The following is a 12116-nucleotide window of genomic DNA, read 5'->3' on the forward strand; positions in this document are numbered from 1 at the left end:
TTGTTAATTCCCAATCTAACATCTATCTCCCAGTTCTCTTTTGTGGGCAATGTTACCAAACCAGGTTCGTTTTACCTAGCGCACAGCAAGCCCAAATGCTGAGATGCTGAGGTTTGCAGCAAAGGCAGGGTTTTTCCACACAGCAGCCAAGCGAGGGGGCTGGAGGGCAAATCTCAAATTTGCCTTCCTGAAGGCAAGGGGCTCTGGGTATTTATGGAATAAAGAAGCAGGGCGGTCTCAGTGGGGGAGCATGGAGAAGGGTGATGGGAAAAGGTGAGGTAAGGGTCATTCTGTGCAGGCCTAACTAAGCTATGGGCCACTGCACCTTCAAAAGGTCACCAAGTGGACACGCCACATGCCCAGTTGTAGGGTTGGTGGCCCCATCCAGCCTTAACCAGCTCAGCTTGAGCTAGACACAGATGACCCCAAGTTCCTTGAAAATAACTCAGGCAAACATCTTATTGTTTAGGCTATGTGCTGCTTGGAGGACAAGCAAGTCTTAAAATGACCTTGATTAGTGAAGGCAGGTGAAACGGATTTGACTAATCATTATCCAGTTTCATAATACATAATGGACATTTTTTTTTTCCTTGGAAGCAAATTGTTTTCTAGATATAACTACACCAATAACATAGGATTAAGTACTCGCCCCTCTTTCTAGTTAAGCAAGGTTTCAATCTTCAGGAGGAAATTTAGTCTTGACTTAGTATTATAGAAGATGGTGAGCTGTTTTTTAAATAAGCAGGATCAAATTAGTCAGTTTTGTTTCATTGGGCCATCCAACTCTTATGGGATAGTTGTTACCCTGAAAGTAGACTACTCTAGAGACCAGGCATCCAGTGTAACTAAGTGAACAACAACCAGCTTCCAGCCACACAAGACCTCAAACAACCAGACCTACAAAGGGCTGATGGTGCATTTGTGGCTAAGATAAAGAAGCACTTTAGATATGTATTAACTCATTTAGTCCTTATAACAATCTTTGAGACATTATAGTACAATTTTATAGATGAAGAAAAGAGGACAAAATAATGAAATAATGTGCCCAAGGTCACATGCTAGTAAGTTATTGAACTGGAATTTTAACCCACGAAATCCTAGCTACAGTGTCTATGATCTTAGACATCACATTATGCTTCTTCATAAATATGTCAAGGAGGCAGAAACTTTATATCAGTTTAGAGTTGGTTTAAAGTTTTTGGACTAATCCTGAAATGAAAGTCTGGAAATGAAATTGCATCAGTGGAAACTCTTTATCTGCCCTTATTTTCTAGGACAGTTTAAATTTAGTAAAATTTCATATTTCGATAAACGTTAATTCAATAAACAAAATGATGACTGCTCCTTCGAAAGGCAGTTTAGTCTTGTGGTCAAGATTTCCCTGCCTCTCCCAGCTATCTGACATTGGGTAAGTCACTTAACTGCCACTTGACTCAATTTCCTTATCTATTAAATGGGTAAATAATGTTATTATCGTATACAGTTGTAAAAGATTAAACGAGATGAGGAAAGTAAAGCATATAAATATTGCTTACTGGGGAAGAAAAAGCAGTGCTTACCATTTAAGAATTAGTCATTGTTACGCTTTTGTTAGAATTTTTGGTCAATAAATCATAAAATTAAAAATCTCAATGTTTGGAAAATCTGGTAACACATGGGCTTGCTCTTGAGCCCTTTTTTTCCAAAGTCCCCTCTGTTACCTCTTATAATATGAAGTGTTAGGGAAAGAAGGTGAATGAAGTATTAATTTTCTTTCTCAACAAATATTCGAGTGCATAGAAAAGTATTGGTGATATAAGAATGAGGAAGACACATGTGATTTCTTACAGAGCTTACCATCTAGAAGACAAGAAAAACATTTAACAAATAATTTAAAAGCGTTACCTGTGCCTGGAAAGGAAAGTTTAAACGTTCTTGACAGAAGAAAATAAAGGGGCACAAAACGTGGTGCATAGTTTGGAAGAGTAATACGGATAGGGCTGCAAATGTTAATTCCTGCGCCCAAGTATCTCCTTCCTAACGAAGTACTATTAGAGGAGTTGAGATTCTTTCTGTGGTGTCTAAGTATCCGTTGGTAGGTAACAAAGCTCTCCTTGGAGAAGTTAATTCCTTGCTAGCCACGTGGTCACAAGTGAAATAAGTTTAAACTTCCATTCTTCTTAGCCGAGCCCCTTTAACTTGGCTCACACCTCGATTCACAAAGCACTTCGTCAGCGAAAGGAATATCGCGAGAACTCTACACCGTTTCCCTGCCCCCCGCCCCCCCCCCCCCCGCTGACGTTTTCCACGGTGGTAGTCGCTTTTGTTCTCGCGATATTTCAGGGTAAACGGGAGCCCGGGCGACCGGGCTTCTGTGAAACATGGCGGTCGGCTGGGACCGTAGCACAAGGTAAAATACTGAACCCTCGCCGGGTGCTGTTTTCTCGTTTGTTCCAGGGCTGTTCAGGGCACGAATGTGGTTAAAGGGGTGAGAGCCCGTCATAGCGTTAGCTCCCTGTCTTAGTTCCTCTCTTCCGGAGAGCGGACCGATTCGGGGAGCCGTCTACTTACCTTCCCCGGGGTCGTTACTGGCAGGACCCTGGGCAGCGCTGCGCTTGGAAGCTCCTTTTCCTGGTCCAATGTCTCTCCGCTGTCTTCCAACTTGAAGGAGTTTAGCTGCGTCCCCATAGCTGCTGACCCTGGCCCATTGCTTCTCACAGTGCCCCGTGCCCCGGTGGCTCCTCCAGTCCGCAGGGGCGGAGGGTCCCGCGTTGTGAAGACCAGCCTGATAGTGTCCCGATCGTACCGGGTGTCTGGCTCCCATCCCCATTTCAGATACCAAATTCTTCGCAGCAAGTTGTGCTCTCTAAGAAAGAACGAGGTCTTGGCCTCGCCTCGGGAGGTTCGCACGCCGCTTAGGAAATTGAGAAAGGGGCAGGGCAGGGTGAGATGCTGTAGGAGAGACAGGTCCGAGTGTCACCACTTTTCTGAAACCCTTGAAGAGTTAAGAAGCCCTTGTTAGATAACATGTCAGCTCGTGGTAGAGAATAGCTTTGGGTATTGGTAGTATATAGAATTAATAGGTCATTGTTTGAGAAAATACGTTCCAGTAACTTTTATATTTAGGATTTAGTGCCCTCGAGACAACACAAAGTTACAAAATACCGGTTAAAATGATGCAAGACTGGCTTTCAGAATCAGTTAAAGATGAAGATACAGAAGCAGATAAAGATACAGTTAAAAACGGGATTTATTTATTTGTTTGCAGTTGTACTTAGGTATTTCATTGAACTCTAGTGTACAGCCATTATAAAGAAATGAATTAGGCTTGTTCACTGAAGAATTCAGGACTTATGTTTGTTTACTTAATTTGTTTATTGATATTTCCAAATTGATGCAATTATTCCAGTTCTCTTAGAGGAAAAACATGAAAAAAAATTTCATGGTATTCTTTGGGGGGAGAACGTGGGGCGGAATTTCTTTCTTTTTGATGATGAACTTCAGTCACAACTGACTGCTGTAATTGTTTGAGGGTACAAATCATAAAAATATATCAAGCTTGAAAGTCTCAGAGGAAATCAGTACTAGTTTGGAACAACAGCATCAAAAAATAATTAGAAAAAATAATAAATTTCTTTGAGGATTAGTCATTTAATTGGAAGAAATAGTGAAACATTTTTAATAGAAGTTACTCTTTAGGCAGTCTGTGCATGCTCCAAATCCTATTCAACAGTTTTTCTATATTTATTCTGATTCTGCCTCTTAATGTCATGATGGGTAAATTAACCTCTTTCTGTCTTAGTTTCCTTATCTGCAAAATGGGAATAATAATAATACAACTCACAAAGTGAGTGGTGATGATCGAGTGAGCTAAAACATACAAAGCACCTAGAACAATGCCTGACATACAGTTAACTTTCATTAAATGTTAGCTCTTGTTATTTTTAAATTTTTGTTTTCTAACTTCTATACCTACTCACAAAATGTTGCCTTTGTTCTTAGTCAAAATATAGACTGAAGAAGATGCTTTTATAAGTAATTTCTTTGATTCCAAAATTGATTAAACTCTTCAGTCTATATGGTTAAAATGTCCTTAAACTCCATCTTCCAATTGCTTGCTTTCTTAAGCCGTTATCCTCTCTTAATTACTAAGGTACAGATTCCTCTTTCTACTACTCCATGCAGTCTTACTTAAGTCTAGGTCAGTTCTAGGTCATTTCTGCCCTAGGTGCCTTGATAACCCATTCTCCTTGCTTTTGGGGAACTTCATTCTGTTGTCAATATATTTTATGTGGGCTTCCCTGGTGGCGCAGTGGTTGAGAGTCTGCCTGCCAATGCAGGGGACACAGGTTCGTGCCCCGGTCCGGGAAGATCCCACATGCCGTGGAGCGACTGGGACCGTGAGCCATGGCTGCTGAGCCTGCGCGTCCGGAGCCTGTGCTCCGCAATGGGAGAGGCCACAACAGTGAGAGGCCCGCGTACAGCAAAAAAAAAAAAAAAAAAAAAAATATATATATATATATATATATAATTTCATGTGTCGCTGACCTTTTCCTCACACTTTCCTTACTTGTTTAATTCAATTAATTTAATTCAATTTTGTATGCTTTTATTGAGCAGTTACTGTAGTCAGACCATTCTTTGAGGAGGAGGATATTTGTCTTTGCTTCATCTTGCTACTAGGTACTTAAAAATTGTTGTGTTGCCATCACTCTATAGTCTCTTCTTTTAACTTTCATTCTATCAATTTGTATGATCCTCAGTCTATTCATGTTATTATCACCTAACTTCACTTTCCCACCTTCCTAAAGACTTTAACATAAACCTCAAATATCCTACAAGTCTTTGCATTTCTTTTGAGAATTAGAAACAGATATTTATCAAATGACTCATTTTTATCTTGATTAAAAACTGTGAGGTAACCATTATGTCTCCCTCCCTCCTTTTAAAACAAAATTATAAAAGAATTCTGAGAAGTTGAGGATCTTTTCAAGTTCATCACATAGCTGATAAGTGCCTAGAAGTCCCCCAAGTGTTTTTGATCACAAAAAACTCACATTTATACCATCTTACTTGGCTTCCAAGTAAACCTTTTTTTTTTAAAATCACTTGGAAGTTATTAGATTTGTTTGAATTATGTTAGTGTAAATAATTTTAAAAACAAAATTTAACTCTTGTAAAAAGTTTTAAAGTAAAAAGAATGAGTACTTTTTTGATATCTAGTGTTTGTAAAGTGAAACTAAGTTATCTTTCATAAAATTTATTGTATTCTAATGCAATATTGTCAAGTAGTTTAAAATTACATATAAGTCATAGTTTTGCTTTTCGTTTCTGAAGTTCAGTGATAGACTGGATAATATTTGTTCCATCTCCTTTCTCATTGTTATTAATGGCTTGTGTTAGTTTCATAGGACTGCCATAACAAATTACCAACTGGATGGCTTTAAAAACTAGAAATTTGTTCTCTTACAGTTTGGGAGACTACCAGACTGAAATCAAGGTGTCAGCAGGGCCATACTCCCTCTGACAGCTCTAGGAAAGAAACCTTCCTTGTCTCTTCTAGCATCTGGGCAATCCTTGGCTCCTTGGCTTGTAGATACATCACTCTAATCTCTGCCTGTCTTCACATGGCATTCTCCCCTGTGTGTCTGTGTATTCTCACATGGCCTTGTTAAAAGGGCACCAGTCATTGGATTTTGGGCCACCTTAATGCAGTATGGTCTCTTAACATCTTTAAAAACCCAAATATTTCCAAATAAGACCCATTCACAGGTACCAGGGGTAAGGACCTAAAAGTATCCTTTTGGGAGACATAGTTCAACTCACAACAATGGCCATGTGTATTAACCAATTAAATATTTCTCATATTGTTAAATATACATTAAAAATAGAAGTTAGCTCATAAAGTGTGGGTAGCAGAAGATAAATTATGTCTCCATTTTTGTTTGAAGAAGTAATTAAACTTAATTCAGCAGACCATAAAAGTGTCATGAATTCTATATTTTAATTTTGGCAAAGCATCTGATAGTTTCATTATATTCACGTGGACACAGATGATGAAATACTAGCTGTTTGACATTTCTTAGATTGAGTGTTGATAATGTGTCTCTGTGTTCCAGCATGAAAGGTGGTTTCTTATTTCTTATGCAGTTTTTCAAAGCATTGTCTTAGTCTCAGTTATCAGTGACTTCCTGGAATTTGCTTGTTTTATTTTTTAGTATACACAACAGTTCAGGAGAGAAATTGAAGATATGATACTGGACTGGAGATTGTCAAAGTATGAAGAGCATCACCAACCAATGGGCAAAGGAATCCAGCATAATGGCTCCTAAATGTTGTTAACCAGTACAAAAAAATGTATAGAAAAAATCAGGGAAAGGGGCTGGACTTAAGGACTGATATAGAATTGCAGGGTTTTTTTTTGTTTTTTTTTTTGCGGTACACGGGCCTCTCACTGTTGTGGCCTCTCCCGTTGGTGCGCACAGGCTGCGAATGCACAGGCTCAGCGGCCATGGCTCACGGGCCTAGCCGCTCCACGGCATGTGGGATCTTTCCGGACTGGGGCATGAACCCGTGTCCCCTGCATCGGCAGGCGGACTCTCAACCACTGTGCCACCAGGGAAGCCCTAGAATTGCAGTTTTTAATTTTATTAAAGAAAGATATCCAAAAACAAACAAAAAACTTTCTATCTAATTTTATCATTTCATAAAAGAAAGGACATTTGACACATTAAAAAAAACGAAGGAAATAATCTCAGAATAAAAGACAGATTTTTAAACTGAATAAATTTAACTTAAAAAAAGAATCCTATATTGTCCTTGTTTTTTTTCACTTAGGTACAGACTAGAAACTTTTGTAACAGAATGGCAGTTCTGTGGTTCTGGAAACCACTGATCTAGGGTCTTTCTAAATGCATTTTTGAAAATGTCTGACTGAGCTGAATGGAGAGGCAAATAGAGTGGGAATGGGAGCAGTGGAACTGAATGACTGGGAGGAAGCCAAGGGATTGAGAACACAGGGAAAATGAAGAGTAGATTCTTCCCTAGTGAGGAAATTAAAGAGCTGGAAGGTTAATTGTTTCTGCTCAGAGAGGAAAATTGGTGATTTGGATATTAGAGGTGGGACAGTTTTAAAAGTTAAGAGGAGCCAAAGCATGGCCTTGTTCATGTGTGGCTTTGTATAGAATTAAGATGGAAGTCACTGGAGAATATCTGTTAGGCTTACATGGTAAAAGGATTATCATTTTGAATGAGTGCCCGAGACTGAGTGTCATAGGGTGGTGATGGAATGGGGAAGAAGTGCAGTGAATGATCCAGGTGCTGAAGTCATTAAGGAAGTTCTAAATATATCCAGGTGTTAATGGAAGATGAATCAAGTGCTGAAGTGAGTTAGTGTACACTGTGGGTTGGAGTATGGACTCTGGAGCCAAGCTGCTTGGCAGTGAATCCAGTTTCTACCACCTGCTGTGTGGGCCTTGAAAATACTTGACTGGGGACTTCCCTGGTGGCGCAGTGGATAAGACTGCACTCCCAATGCAGGGGGCCCGGGTTCAATCCCTGGTCAGGGAACTAGATCCCACATGCATGCAGCAATTAAGAGTTTGCATGCCAAGGAGCCCGTGTGCTGCAACTAAGGAGTACAGGAGCCGCAACTAAGGAGCCCGCCTGCCACAACTAAGACCCGGTGCAACCAAATAAATAAATATTTAAAAAAAAAAGAAAATACTTAACTGTGCCTCAGTTTCCTTATCTATAAGTGAATAAAAATAGTATTTACTTTGTAGAGTCCTTTAGAGGATTAAATGAATTTAATATATAAAGTGCTTCAAATAATACCTAGCATATAATATGAAAGTTAGCTATAATTCTAATGTAGTATGTGTGTTTATTATTATTATTAGAAGATAGACTTGAAAAGGGAAGAGATGGTTGAAATATCATGTTAAAACATGCTACTTCTTTACCTGTGAGTCTCAGAAATGAAGTATGATTCAAAGATAATTACCACCAGGAGAATGTTATGTTTCATAAAGAGCAGGTAGAAGAATTGCTTTTAGAAAAACTGGAAGTTATTGGATGACTTGTTCATATCAGAACAGTGGCTCTATAGAGTAGATTGGCAAGTATTCGAGGTGGAACGAATTTTTGGATGTCGGTTAATGCTGAGCTAACAGGAATGGGACTGGAGCAGCAGCAGAGTGGCAAGGTCCTCCATTGTAGAATAGAGCTGTCTTAGCAGAAGGTGAGGCACAGCCTGCTGTTGTCCACCTTTCTATCCGGGGATGGGGGAGAGGCAGTGAGAGTGCCCTATGCATGCCCTCAGGGTCAGGCCATGGAATCCTGAAAACTAGGAATGGAAGAAGCCAGAGGCTGGGAGAGAGCCAAGTGAGTACACTAGTTAGATGATTAAGGGAGGAGTGCTGGATAGGTTATATGAAGTGTTAGAGGGTTGGTAAAACTAGCTGCTTTCCATATCTTTATACTTACATGTAATTTACAAGAAAGCATTTATAGAGCTCATTACAATATAGAAAATTTAGAAAGTAAAATTCACAGTTTTATTCATTTGCTCAACAATGCTATACCTACTATGTGCCAACCACTGTTGTAGGTGCTAGGGATATACTGTAGTGAGCAAAACAAAAATTCTTCTTGTAGATCTTATATTTTTACATATTTACTTATCTAAGTATGACTGTTTTGATTGGAAAGCTGTGCTACCGTGAGTTTTTCTGGGGAAATTTCCCACCTTCCTTCTTTCCTTCCTTCCATAAATATTTATCAAGTAACCTGCTGTGCATTGGAGATACAAAGATTAAGTTAGACATGGTTCCTGCCCTAAAATTACAATGGAGAAAACAAAATTAAACAAGCAAGTGTAAATAGTGTGATAAAGGCACAGTGTTCTAGGAGGCCATGCTATAACTCATATGTTTGAGGTCATAGAAGTTTTTCTTTTCCCCTGAGAGAGATATTTAGACTGAGACTTGAAGAGTAAATAGGAGTTAGCCAAATGTAGAGGTGGGGGAGTGGGGGAAGGATATTTATAGTAGAGAGAATAGCATGTTTAAGGAATAGAAAGTGATTTAGTATGGTTGGAACTAAGACTTTGAGGGATTGGGTTTTGAAGAGAGGTAAGCAGGGCCTGTGTTTTGAGTGCTTTGTAAACCATGTTAGGATAGGGTCCAAACTCTTTAAATGTAATGGGGACCTATAAAAATATTTTAAAATAAAATTTATATGATCAGTTTTACGTATTAAAAATATTATTGATTGTAGTGTGGAGAGTGAATTGAAAGATTGAAGATTGAAGCAATGCAGAGATAGATTATGGCAGCTGAGACTAGGCTTCTAGTAAGGAACTTCTCAATGGGCCTGGAAAAGAAATGACAGATTTGAGAGAAATTTAGGAAGAGTTTAAGTCTAAGGATGCAACTTATGTTTCTAGCTTGTGCATTTGGGTGCATGTGTCATCATTAACGAATATAGGGACACAGGAGAGAAACAGGTTTGGTAGGGTGAAGTATTTATTTTTAGACTTGTTTTGTCTGAATTGTCTCTGGAATGCCCTAATGAAAATGTAATAGAAGGCAAAAAGATATACATGTCTGCAGAAAGATTTGGACTGGGAATAAAGATTTGAGAGGAATCAACATGTAGATAGAAATGGAAGGGATGGGGAGATCACTTGGGGGAAGTGTGGAGGTTGGGAGGAGGGCCTAGTGCCCTCTGAGAGGAAGAAGAATCTGCAAAATAAGCCAAAGAAGATCTTAGAGGTAAAACAAAAATCAGGAGTATAGTATTACCTAAGCCAGGGTAAGAGACTGTTTCAAGGAGAAAAAGTGATGAATAAGTGAGAAAATATATTTTCTCAGAAGCAAAATTGATTAAGGGCTAAAAATTGTCCGTTGGGTTTGGTACTAAGCAAGTTGTTAATAACCTTGCTGAGAGCAAATTTAGTTGAGAGGCGAGGAAGTAGTCTCAGTATATGAATACGGACAACTCATACCTTTAAGTTTTGCTGTAGGTATGCAGCTGGAGATCTATACAGTAGTTGGAGTTGGACTTGAGCTTACGTGGAGAGTTTTGTCTTAAAGATAAGTGGCTTGAACATATTTATTATTTAGCCCCTGTAGGAAAGAATAAGTATAAATTGAAAGATGGAAGAAGGGTCAGTCTTGGTGCCGTTACTGCTAAGCAGGTACAGAAAATAAATTTGATTACTGAGTTGAACAAACTTGAACATGGCTTATGCTTAATAAACACTCAGAAGCTTAATTTACAGATGAGAAGAGCAGTTTTTTCTTGTTTTTTTTTGCAGTATGCGGGCCTCTCACTGTTGTGGCCTCTCCCAACGTGGAGCACAGGCTCCGGACACGCAGGCCCAGCGGCCATGGCCCACGGGCCCAGCCGCTTCGCGGCACACGGGATCCTCCCGGACCGGGGCACGAACCCACATCCCCCGCATCAGCAGGCGGACTCCCAACCACTGTCCCACCAGGGAAGCCCGAGAAGAGCAGTTTTATAACTGTCATGGGGATCAAACACTGTCATCTCTTGTCTACATGTTCTTTTTTTTCCTTAGGAAAACCATATACATGAAATGCAAAATTATATTCTGAAGGCCACTTTTGAGCATGGAATCAGCAAGGGGAGTTAGTTGGGTATTTATAATGGCAAATGAAATCAACCCATGAATGCATTTAGCTTCATTTTAGGGCAGTGGCTCCTTCATGGACTGATTAGTAGTGCCTCTAGTTAGGTCCTGCTCTCTTTTGGACAGTGTTCATGATTACTGCCAGTTTTTACTTCCCTGAGTTTCATTTTTTCTCCATGAATACTCTTTCTATGGTCTGTTCTTTCTGTATTAATCCTACTTAGATTTCAGACAAGTCTTTCTGCTTTCTTCTAGAGACATTCTTTTAGTGACTTTTTCAACCATTTAACTTATTCTGTTATGTGTTGATTTTATCAATACAACTTTGATTTCTGGTAATGCTTGTAGTATCAAATATAATATTATTTATATAAATCAGTCGTATAAAAAAAATTATATAAAGGGCTTCCCTGGTGGCGCAGTGGTTGAGAGTTCGCCTGCCGATGCTGGGACACGGGTTCTTGCCCCGGTCCGGGAAGATCCCACATGCCGCAGAGCGGCTGGGCCCGTGAGCCGTGGCTGCTGAGCCTGCGCGTCCGGAGCCTGTGCTCTGCAATGGGAGAGGCCACAACAGTGAGAGACCCGCGTACTGCAAAAAAAAAAAAAAAAATTACATAAATATTTGAGATTTCAGTTATTTTTATGGCTAGCATATTTTAGATGTAGTTGGCATATTGATCAAAAAGAGAATAGCAAGCAATTTTTAAATAGTATTTTTATTATAAAAGCAGATAATTTGGAAAAAACAAAATTTTGTAAAGAAGACAAAATCCTCCCATGATCTACTTATAACATTTTGTATATAGGCTTTCAGTTTGTTTCCCATATATCTTTTTCCCTGTCTCCCATAAAACTGGCATATGGCCTTCTGGTCTTTGCTTAATGTATTATGAGTATTTTCTTACATCATTAAATGTTTTCTTTTATAAGATTTTCAGTGTTTACATAGATTTAGAACTTTTAATTCACTGTAATTTGTATATTGGATACGAGGAGTTCGTTTCTATCTTCAATATTTAAAAATAGCCATACAAGAAATATCCTCATCAAATTTTTGTGCACAACACAGATATTTTCCTTCGGATACATTCCTAAAAAAGGAATTTACTTAGAATAAGAGTGGTGAATATTTATGTTCTTGTTAGCAGTGTATGAGCATATCTGCTTTACTTCATTGTCATCCATTAATGGGAATGTATTATTTTTATATGTTTTGTTAATTTCATAGGAGAAAAACTTTATTTTAATTTCTATATTCAAATATTACAAATGTAATTGAATTGATTTTCACTTTTTTTGGCTATTTAATGTGTTTGTGTGTGTAAATTGCCTGTCATTAGTACTTTTTTGTCAGGGTGGAAGAGGAGAAAAAAGAGGTGTGGATAAGTGTTAAGCTTTTTCTTCTCAAGGAGGAATAAGAATGTTACGTTGTTCCAAGGACATTTGTCAGTTATCTAAAAATAAAAGAAACCTTTTAATC

The 12116-nt window shown here is 38.8% G+C and overlaps 1 protein-coding gene across 1 annotated transcript in view; it reads left to right on the plus strand.

Moving 5' to 3' along the window:
* The first annotated feature begins 2315 nt into the window (after positions 1–2315).
* The window catches only part of ERGIC2 (ERGIC and golgi 2), a 36522-nt gene continuing 26721 nt past the window's right edge, over positions 2316–12116 (plus strand). The window contains exon 1 of the mRNA XM_065887191.1: positions 2316–2389. The gene's annotated coding sequence lies outside the window, so the exon portion shown is untranslated. The remainder of the gene's footprint in view (positions 2390–12116) is intronic.

Source organism: Phocoena phocoena, chromosome 11, assembly GCF_963924675.1.
Source record: "Phocoena phocoena chromosome 11, mPhoPho1.1, whole genome shotgun sequence".
NCBI lineage: Eukaryota > Metazoa > Chordata > Mammalia > Artiodactyla > Phocoenidae > Phocoena > Phocoena phocoena.